This window comes from Neophocaena asiaeorientalis, unplaced genomic scaffold (genome assembly GCF_003031525.2).
Source record: "Neophocaena asiaeorientalis asiaeorientalis breed wild unplaced genomic scaffold, Neophocaena_asiaeorientalis_V1.1 scaffold329, whole genome shotgun sequence".
Classification (NCBI taxonomy): domain Eukaryota; kingdom Metazoa; phylum Chordata; class Mammalia; order Artiodactyla; family Phocoenidae; genus Neophocaena; species Neophocaena asiaeorientalis.
In genome coordinates, this window is record NW_020175082.1 from 741,754 (window position 1) to 754,735 (window position 12,982).

Below are 12,982 nucleotides of genomic sequence, written 5' to 3' on the forward strand. Positions count from 1 at the left end.
TACTTATTAAATCATATGAGAGAGGAGAAGAATGTGACAAGATGTATGCCAAGTTCTTAAATTGTATAACTATTGGGGCTAGTATTGGTTGCTAATGTGAATGGAGAGGTAGAGAAAGGTCATACTTTTATCATTATACGCTTTTATAAATACACCTGCCTGGTTTAATAGTCTTTTAATCTCATTTTCCTACCCTATAAGCATCTCATGAGGATAGGTGAGAAGCAGCAGCATACTGCAGTAGTTAAGAACCCAAATTCTGCAACCTTAAGGACTTACTCCAAATCTAGGTTCAACTACTAATGGCTATATCGCTTAAGGAAGGCAAGTTTAACTCTCTGTGGCTCAGCTTTCTCATCTGTAAAGTGGGAAATAGCACCTATCTCATAAGTTTGTTGTGAGAATTAAGTTAATATATGTGAAAAGATTAAACTATGCCTGTCACTGTTCTAAATGAGTTAATATATGAGTTACTATTTGCTTACAAAGTGTTTAGTTTTATTTATTTATAAAATAATAATTTATTTAATTAACATTATCATTATTAAATTAAAAAATAAAATGTATAACAGTCTTGACACAAAGCAGGTGCTCAAAAGTTAGAATTGTTCCTAAAATGCAAGTGACCACCTTCTTTCTTCTCAAAGGACATATTCCACTACTATCACATGCTGTTTCTTCTAACACCTATTCTCTCAACTTCCCTGGGAATATAACAGTTTATTAGTTTCTGCTATACTCTGGTGTTTCATTTCTTTTTTCTTCCAGTTTTATTGATATGTAATTGCCATACAGCATTGTGTAAGTTTAAAGTGTATGACATAATGATTTGACTTACATACATGATGAAATAATCACCACAATTGGTTTAGTGAACTTCCATCATCTCATATAGATACAGAATTAAAGAAATAGAAAAACATGTATGCTTTTCCTTATGTTGAGAACCCTAGGATTTACTCTCTTAATAGCTTTCATTTATAACTTACAGCAGTATTAATTATCTTTATCATGTTGTACAGTACATCCTTAGTACTTATTTATCTTGTAACTGGAAGTTTGCACTTTCCGACTGCCTTCCTCCGACTCCTCTTCCCCTCACCCTCTGCCTCTGCTAGCCACAAATTTGCTTTTTTTCTATGAGTTAGTTAGTTAGTTGGTTACACTTTGTTTCTGAATTGTAACTGACCTTCAACACTATGTTTGTTCCTAGCCCATAACATAGTGATTCAATATTTCTGTACATTTTTAAATGATCAACATAATAAGTCTAATTGTCATATGTCACCATACAAAGATATTACATAATTATTGATTATATTCCCCACACTGTACATTTCATACCTGTCATTTTTCTGGTAACTGAAAGCTTGTACCTCTTGATCTCCCTCACCTATTTCTCTCCTTTCTCCATACCCCTCCCCTCTGGCAACCAATGTTTCTTCTCTCTAACTGTAGTTCTGTTTCTGTTTAGTTATGCTTGTTCATTTGTTTTGTTTTTTAGATTCCACATATAAGTGAAATCATACAGTATTTGTCTTTCTGAGTCTGACTTATTATACTTAGTATACTACCATCTAGATCCATCCATGTTGTTGCAAATGGCAAGATTTCATTCTTTTTCATGGCTAAGTAACATAACTATATATATATATATATATATATATATTCATTTATTGATGTGCACTTAGGTTGTTCCCATATCTTGGCTATTGTAAATAATGTGCAATGCACAGGGGTGTATATATCTTTTCTAATTAGTATTTTCATTTTCTTTAGATAACTACCCAGGAGAGGATTTGCTAGATCATAAAAATAGTTCTATTTAATTTTCTTTAGCTCTATTTTTAATTTTTTTGTAAAACCTCCACATTGTTTTCCATAGTGGCTGCACCAATTTACATTCCTACCAGCAGTGCACAGGGTTTCCTTTCCTCTACATCCTCACCAACTTATTTATTCATTTGTTTGTTTATTTATTTATACTACCATTCTAACAGGTGTGAGGGGATATCTTACTGTGGTTTTGATTTGAATTTCTCTGATTAGTGATGTTGAGCATCTTTTTATGCGTTTATTGGCCATCTGTCTGTCCTCTTTGGAAAAATGTCTATGTGGATATTCTGCCCATTTTTTAATTGTTTTGTTTTGTTTTTTTTTGACGTTAAGTTGTATGACTTCTTTGTATATCTTGGATATTAAACCCTTGTTGGATATATCATTTGCAAACATCTTCTCCCATTCAGCAGATGGTCTTTCCATTTTGTTGATTGTTTTCTTCATTGTGCAAGAGCTTTTAAGTTTGATGTAGTCCGATTTGCTTATTTTCCCTATTGTTTCCCTTGCCTGAGGAGACACAGCCATACAAATATTGCTAAGACCAATGTTAAAGAGCATACTGCCTACATTTCAGGTCTTATATTTAAATCTTTAATCCATTTTGAGTTTATGTTTGTATATAGTGTGCAAAAGTTTGATTCTTTCACATGTAGCTGTCCAGTTTTCCCAATATCATGTATCGAAGAGCCTGTCTTTTCCCCACTGTATATTCTTGATTCCTTTGTCATAGATTAGTTGCCCATATAACTTTGGGTTCATTTCTGAGCTCTCTATTCAGTTCCATTGATCTATGTGGCTGTTTTTGTGCCAGTACTGTTTTGATGGCTACAGCTTTGTAGTATATTTTCAACTCAGGGAGCATTATACCTCCTGTTTTGTTCTCCTTTCTTAAGATTGTTTTGATTACCTGGGGTCTTTTGTGTTTCCACACAAATTTTAGATTATTTTTTCTAGTTCTGTGAAAAATGTCCTTGGTATTTTGATATGGATTGCACTGAATCTGTAGATTGCTTTGGGTAGCATGGTCATTTTAACAACATTTTTTCTAATCCATGAGCACGACATATCCTTCCACCTGTGTCACCTTTCATTTCTTTCATCAGTTTCTTATAGTTTTCCAAGTACAGGTATTTTACCTCCCTACTTAGATTTATTCTTTTTAATAAGATTGTAAATGGGATTATTTTCTTAATTTCTTTTTCTGTTAGTTCATTGTTAGTGTGTAGATTTCTCTATATTAAATTTGTATCCTGCATTCACTGAATTCATTGATGAGTGCTAGTAGATTTTTTAATGATTTCTTTAGGATTTCTATGCATAGTATCACGTCACCTGCAAACACTGAGAGTTTCACTTTTTCCTTTCATTTGGATTCTTTTAATTTCATTTTATTGTCTGACTGCTGTGGCTAGGATTTCCAATACTATGTTGAATAAAAGCGTGAGCATTCTTGTGTTCTTCCTATCTTAGAGGAAATGCTTTCAACTTTTTACCATCAAATATAATGTTAACTGTGGGCTTATTGTATATGGCCTTTATTATGTTGAGGTATGTTCACTCTATATCCACTTTGTTGAGAGTTATTATCACAAATGTTTAATTTTGTCAAAAGCTTTTCCTGCAATTATTGAGATTATCATACAATTTTTATTCTTCAATTTGTCAATATTGTATATCATATCGAATGATTTGTATATATGAAACCATTCTTGCATCCCTGGGATAAATCCCATTTGATCATGTTGTATGATCCTTTTAATGTATTGATGAATTTGGTTTGCTTATATTTGTTGAGGATTGTTGCATTTAGGTTAATCAGTGATATTTGCCTGTAATTTTCTTTTTTGTGTGACATCCTTGTCTGGTTTTGATATTGGGATGGTGCTGTCCTCATAAAATGAGATTGGAAGCATTCTTTCCTCTGCAATTTTTTGAAATAGTTTGAGGTTAGGTGTTAACTTTTCTCTAAATGTTTGGTAGAATTCATCTGTGTGGCCATCAGGTCCTGGACTTTTATTAGTTGGAAGTTTTTTTTGATTACCAATTCAATTTCATTACTGGCCATTAGTCAGTTCATATTTTCTATTTCTCCTGATTCAGTTTTGGGCTATTGTACATTTCTTGAAATTTGTCCATTTCTTTTTGATTGTCCATTTTATTGGTGTATAATTGATCACAGTAATCTCGTATGATCTTTGTATTTTTGTGGTCATGGTTATAACTTCTTTTTCATTTATGATTTTATTGATTTGCACTCTCTCTTTTTTATTGATGAGTCCTGATAAAGGTCTATCAATTTTGTTTATTTGTTTTCTAAGAACCAACTCTCAGTTTCACTGATTTTTTTTTTTTTTTTAGTCTCTACTTCATTTACTTCTTCTGTCATCTTTATAATTTCTTTCCTTCTACTAATTTTGGGTTATGTTTGTTCCTCTTTTCCTAGTCCCTTTAGGTTTAAGGTCAGGTTATTTATTTGAGATTTTTCTAGGCTTTTATCACTATAAACTTCCCTCTTAGAACTGTTTTGCTGGGTCCCATAGATTTTGGATCATTAAGTTTTCTTTTTCATTTGTCTCCAGTATTTTTTATTTCCTCTTTGATTTCTTCAGTGATCCATTGGTTGTTTAGTAGCATATTGTTTAGCCTCCACGTTTGTGCTTTGTGCAGTTTTTTTTTTTTTGTAGTTTATTTCTAGTCTCATAGTGTTGTGATCAGAAAGGATGCTTGATATGATTTCAGTCTTCTTAAGTTTACTGAGACTTGTTTTATGGCCTACCATGTCGTGTATCCTGGAGAATGCTCCATGTGCACTTGAAAAGAATGTGTATTCTGCTGCTTTTGGATGGAATATTCTCCTCTCTCTGTCTCTCTCTGTCTCTGTCTCTCTGTGTCTTCTGTCTCTGTCTCTCTCTGTCTCTCTCTATATATATATTCCATCTTGTGTAATGTATTGTTTAAGGTCAGTGTTTCCTTATTGATTTTTTGTTTGGATGATCTGTATTGATGTAAGTGGGGTGTTGAAGTCTCCTATTGTGTTACTGTCATTTTCTCCCTATGTCTGTTAATATTTGCTTTGTATATTTAGGTGTTCCTCTGTTGGGTGCATATATATTTACAATGATCAAATATTCTTATTGGTTCAATCCCATTATCACTATGTAATGTCCTTCTTTGTCACTTGTTATAGTCTTATTTTAAAGTCTATTTTGTCTGATATAAGTATTGCTACCCCACCTTTCTTGTTGTTTCCATTTGCATGGAATACCTTTTCTACTGTGGTATTTCTGAAACAGGTAATTAAAGACTTTTATTTCTGATAACTAGAAAGAAGGCAATAGGGCTAACAAATGACATACATTAAGTTATTCATTCATTCATATTTATCAAATGACTGTTACTGTTGGCACAGCACAAGGCAATTGGAAAAGAGCAGTAATGAATGAAGAAAAGTTCTCTATGTACTAGAGTTTATATCAAATTAATTATTCAATTTAAATTATGACATAGAGAATAAAAAGAAAGCACAGTCAAAGAATTCAGTAGAGAACAAAGAAAATAGGCAGAGGTCAAGTCAGGTAGGGCTTTACAGGCCACGTGCAAGGTATTCTATATATCTAAAGCACAATGGGAAGGCAATGGGATGACATAATCAGAACTTTCCTTTTAAACAGTTAAACATGATGGATTGAAGATGTGTTTTCCTGCCCCTCTTGAAATGACACTGAAATGACAATACAGCAATGAAAGGCTATAAATCCAATAGGACAAAAAGAATAGGAGAGGACACAGGAGTTAACAAAAAATGTCAATAGCTTTACAAGATAGAAGAAGGTGGAGTAGTAACTGCCTTCCTGAGTAGAGGGAGATTAAACCTCTAGAGGCAGATAAAAAATGAGAAGTTAGTGCACCACCTCACAGAGCCTCAGAAAAATGCAAATATGAAGATACTTGTACTGATTCTGCAGAAGTTGGGGGTAGGGTGAAAGGCTAAAAAAGGTGGGGTTAGGAGTTAGTGTAATTCTCTAAGTGTCTTGAGGCTCAAGTCTGCATCCATAAAATTCTTGTGGTCAGGTGATTACAATTCTCTAATCTTGCAAATAAAAGGGTTTTTCCCTGGAGATAGAAAGGCTCCAGAAACAAGACAATAGGATTTCAAGAGGGCAGATTGAGGCACGAGAAAAAGGAGGGTTAAGTAAAAGCAGACAGACTTTAATTATTATCCCACATCTCTAATTAAAGATTAGATAGTCCTTCTCTGATATTTTGGGATGCTCCACTTCAAAAGTACGCTGAATCATCCTTCAGTGAAGCTCACTGGTTGTAAGCCTTATTAATGCATTTCAACTCCATATTATAGTGTTCTTAAATAGAAATAGAGAGCATTTACATCTAGTCATTTTTATCAGCAGACACCTGAGAAAATCCCACAACATGAAAAACAACAAATAAACAAACAAACAAACAAAAGTTATTCAGGGACACATAGTTTTAGAGGCAGAAGCCCTGTGTGTCTCCCTTGGCCTGGCAAAACAATAAAGCTATCTTTTTCTACTTCACCCAAAACTCTGTCTCCAAGATTTGATTTGGCACCAGTGTACAGAGATGCTGAGCTTTGGGTAACGGTTTTGGCAACCATGAAGGGACCAACTTGGGGATGGTTCCAGGGGTGTCCCTGAAGGCCAGATCACCTTGGACCCTTGCCTGGAAAGGCTGAGCCCCAATCATACCCTGTCCACCACTCCAGCAGCTGGACTCTGAGGTTGGAATAGATGGTGGAAGAGGGACAGCACTTTTGCCTTGAGGATGTTCCTCTCTTCCTCCTGCCTGGACCACCCTAGACTTCCTCCTCCAAGAAATTATTTTGGGGAAGCAGAAAAGATAGCATCTTATGTTGTGACACCTCTGCCAGAATCTGGGTCTCCCCTCACCTGGAAACTTCCTTACATCCCTCCAAAGCTGGCAGACAGGATGCTGCTGAAAGTGTGAAAAAGAGCAATGACCTGAGCAGCAGCTTGAAGAAAAATGGAAGGGACTCTATGATGTTCTTATTACTAGTCAAGCTTCTCTAAAATTGCATGGAGTAAAACTGTGGGTACATCATACTGGACTAAGAAGATTACCAGAGATGAACCAGCCAAGCCTGCCTACAGCCAGTGAGCAGACTCCAAGAAGCAGACATCTCACCCTTTGTGAAATTGTTTGTTTTGACAAATGGAATGAAAGTACTGTTTTCTTATCCTTTCTCATACCTTTTACTACAAAACTATAGATTCATATACTGATTCTTTCAATAATTTTAACTGCTAGGTATGTGGTCAGCTTCCTATTTCCAGGTCTTCAGGATTGCCTTAATGGGTTTTCCCCATACAGGGAATGGTTTGAAAACAACTGGCTATAAGTCTCTCCAAAGTGCCAAGTCTGGACCAGGTTTCAGGCTTATTCCTAAGGGACTGAGATCTTAATCATATAAGACTTAGATCTGGGACTTAGAACTCAAATATTTCTAATTCAGTATCTATTCCTCCAAATTTAGGCAGGACTACACTGCATCTCAGCAGGAAGTAGTCACAACAGTCATCACCCCATTCCCTCAAAGATTTGGGAGAGATAAAACTGAAATGGGGATTAAAATCAAGTCTCCCTAAAACCAACTTCCTCTGCCGAGTTTATGATTAACATCTCTATTATCCAAAATGACTGTTTCCTTTCTTGTCCAACATCTGTTCTCCTCAAGATTGAGGAGTATCAAAGAAAAGGGGGTAATGAAACCAAGTGAGGCCCTGTGGGGCTCCTCGGCATGGAGGCCTTTTTGTCCCCCATTTCTTTGTAGGCAAGACTCCAGCCTCCATGACTTTCCCTGAGTTCCAACGGGCAGATTCAAGCAGATGCTAATCAAGAGAGGAGCAGCCAAGAAACCACCTTAGGCAAGATTAAAGGGACCAGAGTAAGCTCATCAAGATTAGGAGACAGACCACCTGAGATGAGATTAAGAGAGTGCGTTAGTCAGAGTTCTCTAGTGACAGAACAAATAAATTTCAGAGGTAGTAAAATTTTTGGATGTAAGAACCCCTGGATGATCATTTACTAAAATGAGAGTGTAATAGATGACAAGCCATTTTTTTGCAAATCATTAATGGATAATTCTAGGTCTCTCATTTGATCTGCATGAATTTTGGTTTATTGACATACCAGTTTCACAAAATGAAAGCATAGCTCGAAGTCCAAATCCCTATTTGTAGTTTTCTTTTTTCTCTTTTCTATTGAGGGAATGGTATTCTTTAATCCACACTTTTGGTATTTTGATACTTAAATTGCTACAGTTCATGATACACTAAAATGTGGTGATCATTTCACAATGTACACATAAATCAATATGTTGTACATCTTAAACTTATTCTATGTTATATATCAATTATATTTCAATAAAACTAGAGCAAAAAGAATTTATTCAGAGGGAAAAGACACAAGACAGAAGCAGTGAAAGAAAGTTAAATATAACAGTTAACATGGTCCGAAAAAAAGTACAGACTATATGTCCATGAAATAAGAAACAAAAACAATCAATAAAAAGTATGGGGCCTTCCCTGGTGGCGCAGTGCTTAAGAATCCACCTGCCAATGCAGAGGACATGGGTTCGATCCCTGGTCCAGGAGGATCCCACATGCCACGGAGCAACTAAGCCCACGTGCCACAACTATGGAGCCTGCATGCTAGAGCCCGCAAGCCACAATTACTGAGCACGTATGCCACAACTACTGAAGCCTGCGTGCCTAAAGCCCGAGCTCCACAACAAGAGAAACCACTGCAATGAGAAACCTGCGCATGGCAATGAGGAGTAGCCCCTGCTCGATGCAGCTAGAGAAAGCCCACGCGCAACAACGAAGACCCAACACAACCAAATAAATAAATAAAATAAAGACACGTGTTTCCCAAATCGCCCTTCCACTGAATGTTGGAGGTTTGCGTAAAAAAAAAAAAAAAAAAGTATGCATATCTTAAAACTATAATAGCTGAAATTGTAGAAATTTAATAGAAAGTTCATAAAAGAAAGTCAAGCGTACAGATAGCCAATAGGCACCTGAAAAGATGCTCAATATCACTAATTACCAGAGAAATGTAAATCAAAATTACAATGAGTTATTACCCCACATAGTTAAGAATGTCCATCATCAAAAAGTCTACAAATAATAATGCTGGAGAGGGTGTGAAGAAAAAAAAAACCTCCTACACTGTTGGTACGAATGTAAATTGGTGCAGCCTCTATGGAGAACAGTATGAAGGTTCCTTAAAAAATTAAAAATAGTTACCATATGATCCAGCAATCCCAATCCTGGGCATATATCCAGATAAATCTCTAATTCAAAAAATACAAGCACCGCAATGTTCATAGCAGCACTATTTACAATAGCCAGGACATGGAAGTAACCCAAATGTCTATCAACAGATGAATGGATAAAGATGTGGTACATGTCTACAATAGACTACTACTCAGCCATAAAAAAAGAATCAGATAATGCCATTTTCAGCCACATGAATGGACCTAGAGATTATCATACTAAATGAAGTAAATCAGACAGAGAAAGACAAACTTCATATGATATCACTTATATGTGGAATCTAAAGTATGATACAAATGAACTTATTTATAAAACATGAATCAGACTCACAGATATAGAAAACAAATTTATGGTTACCAAAGTGGAAAGGGGGAGGATAAATTAGGAGTTTGGGATTTGCAGATATGAACTACTGTATATAAAATATATAAACAACAAGGTCCTACTATATATTACAGGGAACTACATTTAATAACTTGTAATAACCTATAATAGAAAAGAATATGAAAAAGAATATATATATACACATACATATATCTGAATCACTTTGTTGTACACCAGAAACTAACATAACATTGTAAATCAACTATACTTCAATTTTCTTTTAAAAAAAAGAAAATAGGGCTTCCCTGGTGGCGCAGTGGTTGAGAGTCCGCCTGCCGATGCAGGGGACATGGGTTTGTGCCCCGGTCCGGGAAGATCCCACATGCTGCGGAGCGGCTGGGCCCGTGAGCCATGGCCGCTGAGCCTGTGTGTCCGGAGCCTGTGCTCCGCAACGGGAGAGGCCACAACAGTGAGAGGCCTGCGTATCACAAAAAAAAAAAAGAAAGAAAAGAAAGTCAAGGAAATTTCCCAAAATTTCAACTGCAAAGAGTAGGGGGTGGTAGAGATGGAAAGCAGAAGAATAACAAAATAAAAGATTCAATCCTGGTGGTCCAAACTCCAACATAAAGGAGTTCTAGACAGATGCAAGAAATAGAAGGAAATAGAAAAATAGAAAGCAAAGGATTATCAAAGGAATAAATCAATAGAATTTCTCAAAATTGAGTCTCTGAAATGTTCACTGAATATCTGTCAGGATAAATGAAAAAGTGAACACAATGGAAAAAGAGAAGACACCAAATCTTCCAGAGTGATGAATCAGATTGATTAAAAGGATCTGGAGCCAGAATAGAATAGGACTTCTCAATAGCAATACCCATGCCTGCAAGCCAGAAATCTGGTCATCATCATCACCACTTGGGTGTGAATGATGATGCCATTCTCCAAATTAAGAAACATAGAAAAGGCTCAAGCATGTACAGGAAGTTAGAATTGGGCCCTTATGAACCTGAGCTACTATAGAACACAGAAAAGGAATGTGGCAAAGATTTAAGTAAATTAAAATGTAATATTTGCCTCTGATCTTCATTTTCAGAGTGAGCTCAGCTGTTTTGATATTTGCTCACTCTCTTACTTCCTGTCTTTGGGGTCAAGTAATATTTGAAATTATTTGAATGAAAAAAAATGTTGACTGCCATATCAGTAAACAAAGGGTGTTGCAGCCATCAAGCCATCACACTGCAGCCACCCCAAAGGTGAGACTTTGAGGGAACTCAGGATAGAAGCAGGATGCCTGCCATCAAGCAGTCAATCACTGCAGCAAAGCTCGCAAAGGTGCACCCTGAGGAGACTCAGGATGGGAAAGCACAGGATATTGGACCCACATAGTTAAGGTGCATATCAAAGGAATGATTTCAATGAGCCCAGACTCTTGCATCTTCCCATATATAGAAAAGTGCTAAATTCCTTAACTTAAGCTATCTGGTTTTCTTTAACAGTAATCTTTTTATGTTCAGACTACCTGGTTTTTGTTGCAAAAACTCCTATATATCCTGAATCCTCCCTTACCTTTTTGGAGTGGTCCCTCAGAGTGATCTAAGAGTCCTGTCTCCCAGGCTTGGGCTTGAATTCCTCAGAAAATCCACCAAATAAAACGTAACTCTCAACTTCTAGGTTGTGCTTTTTTTTTTTTTTCAGTCAATGATAGTTTCAGGAATGATTCACAAGTTCCCCTTACCTCAGGTAGATCTCTACCTAAGAAGATAACTCCCTCTCCTCCATATTTTGAAAGGGGTATGGGAAGAGGAAAAAGAAAGAATTGGAAAAGCATTGAGCAAGCAGGGATATCAGGGAGTACTGAATGTCCAAAATTACCACTCAAGAGGCTAGTTTAGCTTACACAGGAATTCTCATAGGATCTTCCCCCCCAAACCAATTCCTCCTCTACTTAATGCAAAGGTCACTCAGAATGAAGCTGTGACAAAGACCCTTACAGCCTGTACTTTTTGACTATCAATGTCTCACATTAGCACAGCAAATGGTGTTCAGTAAGTGTCAGCCTAACCTGTTCTCCCATTCCTTACTACTTTAGCAACTCCTTCAGAGTGTTGGTGAGGAAGTATATGAAAATCTGTATTGCATGGTTTATTAGGCTCTTATAAAAATAGTTGGCAAAGAAATTTAAAGACTGTGAGTTTAAATTCTTGTCATCTTATCCTTAATCATTGAAAAAAAAATGACTTCCACTGCAGTTTCTACTTTCCCAAAACTCTTACCTGAGCTTTAATAAGTGACATAAAATCCTGACTTGACCCACCTGTTAATGAACTGTGAGATGGCCTAAAGATGCCATCTCTAGATGGCCTAAAATAAATCAAACCCTTATGGTATTAATTTTAGAAGAAAGCAAAAGTATTTCAGAAAAATGAATTCAGAAAAATGAATATCCAAGTGAAATTAACTCTGCTTGTTGTAGAAACACAGCAGTAGGAATAGTAATAAACAACCAAATATTAGGAACAGCATAAACAAATACCAGGAAAGTTATTTTCAGAATTTGCTTACTTAATAATATTTAACACTGAAATCAAACATAAGAGGGTCATTAGAGAGACATTCTGCCTTACCCCACATAAGCAAGTAAGTAGTATAAAATCACTGATTTGGTCATCCCACACAAGAGCTCATATAGTAAATATGAAAACACAGCATTACATTACAAGTTGTTTCATATGGGTCTGTCTAGAGTGTGGAGGACTGGAGGGCAAGGACAACTAGAAAGGGCCTTACTAAAATCTGTTACAGCAGGACCCTGAGGGGCCTTCCTGAGTACAGAATCTCCTCTCTGCCCCCAATTTCTTGATTGTAAAAAAAAGGCATTAGTCTTCAAGGTCTTCACTGAGTTCCAAAGAGAAGGCTCAAGCAGTTAATGATTAGGACAATAGAGTCACAGGACTGCTAGTTCCTCCTGAAGATAGATATACAATCTGATGTGTATCTTTGAGTTATTCTGTAGAAACTAAGACACCCCCCCCCCACCAAGGTGGAGGATGGTGACTACATGCTCACCACAAGCATGTAGGCCCCAGACTGGTTGGAACCAGAAGGTTGAGGTTTCCAAAACATCAGCCTATTACCTCACCATCAACCAATCAGAAGAATGTCCACAAGCTGATCACAAAACATATGACCTTCTTTCCTAACACTGTCTTTAAAAACCCTTGCCTGAAAGCCATTTGAGCATAAGCTGCCTGTTCTTCTTGCTTGGTGCCCTGCAAATAAATCCTTACTTTGCTGCAAACACCCACTGTTAGAGTTTGGCTTTCTGTAACATGGGCACAGGAGCCCTTGTTCAGTAACACTTATCTTTAAACATAGTGGATATTCAAGATTTTTTTAAATGACAGTGAAATTATTTTCTTCAGTCAACCTGATCTAAAAAAAATCCCCAAATCGATGTGCATTAAAAAAAAAAAATGAAGCCT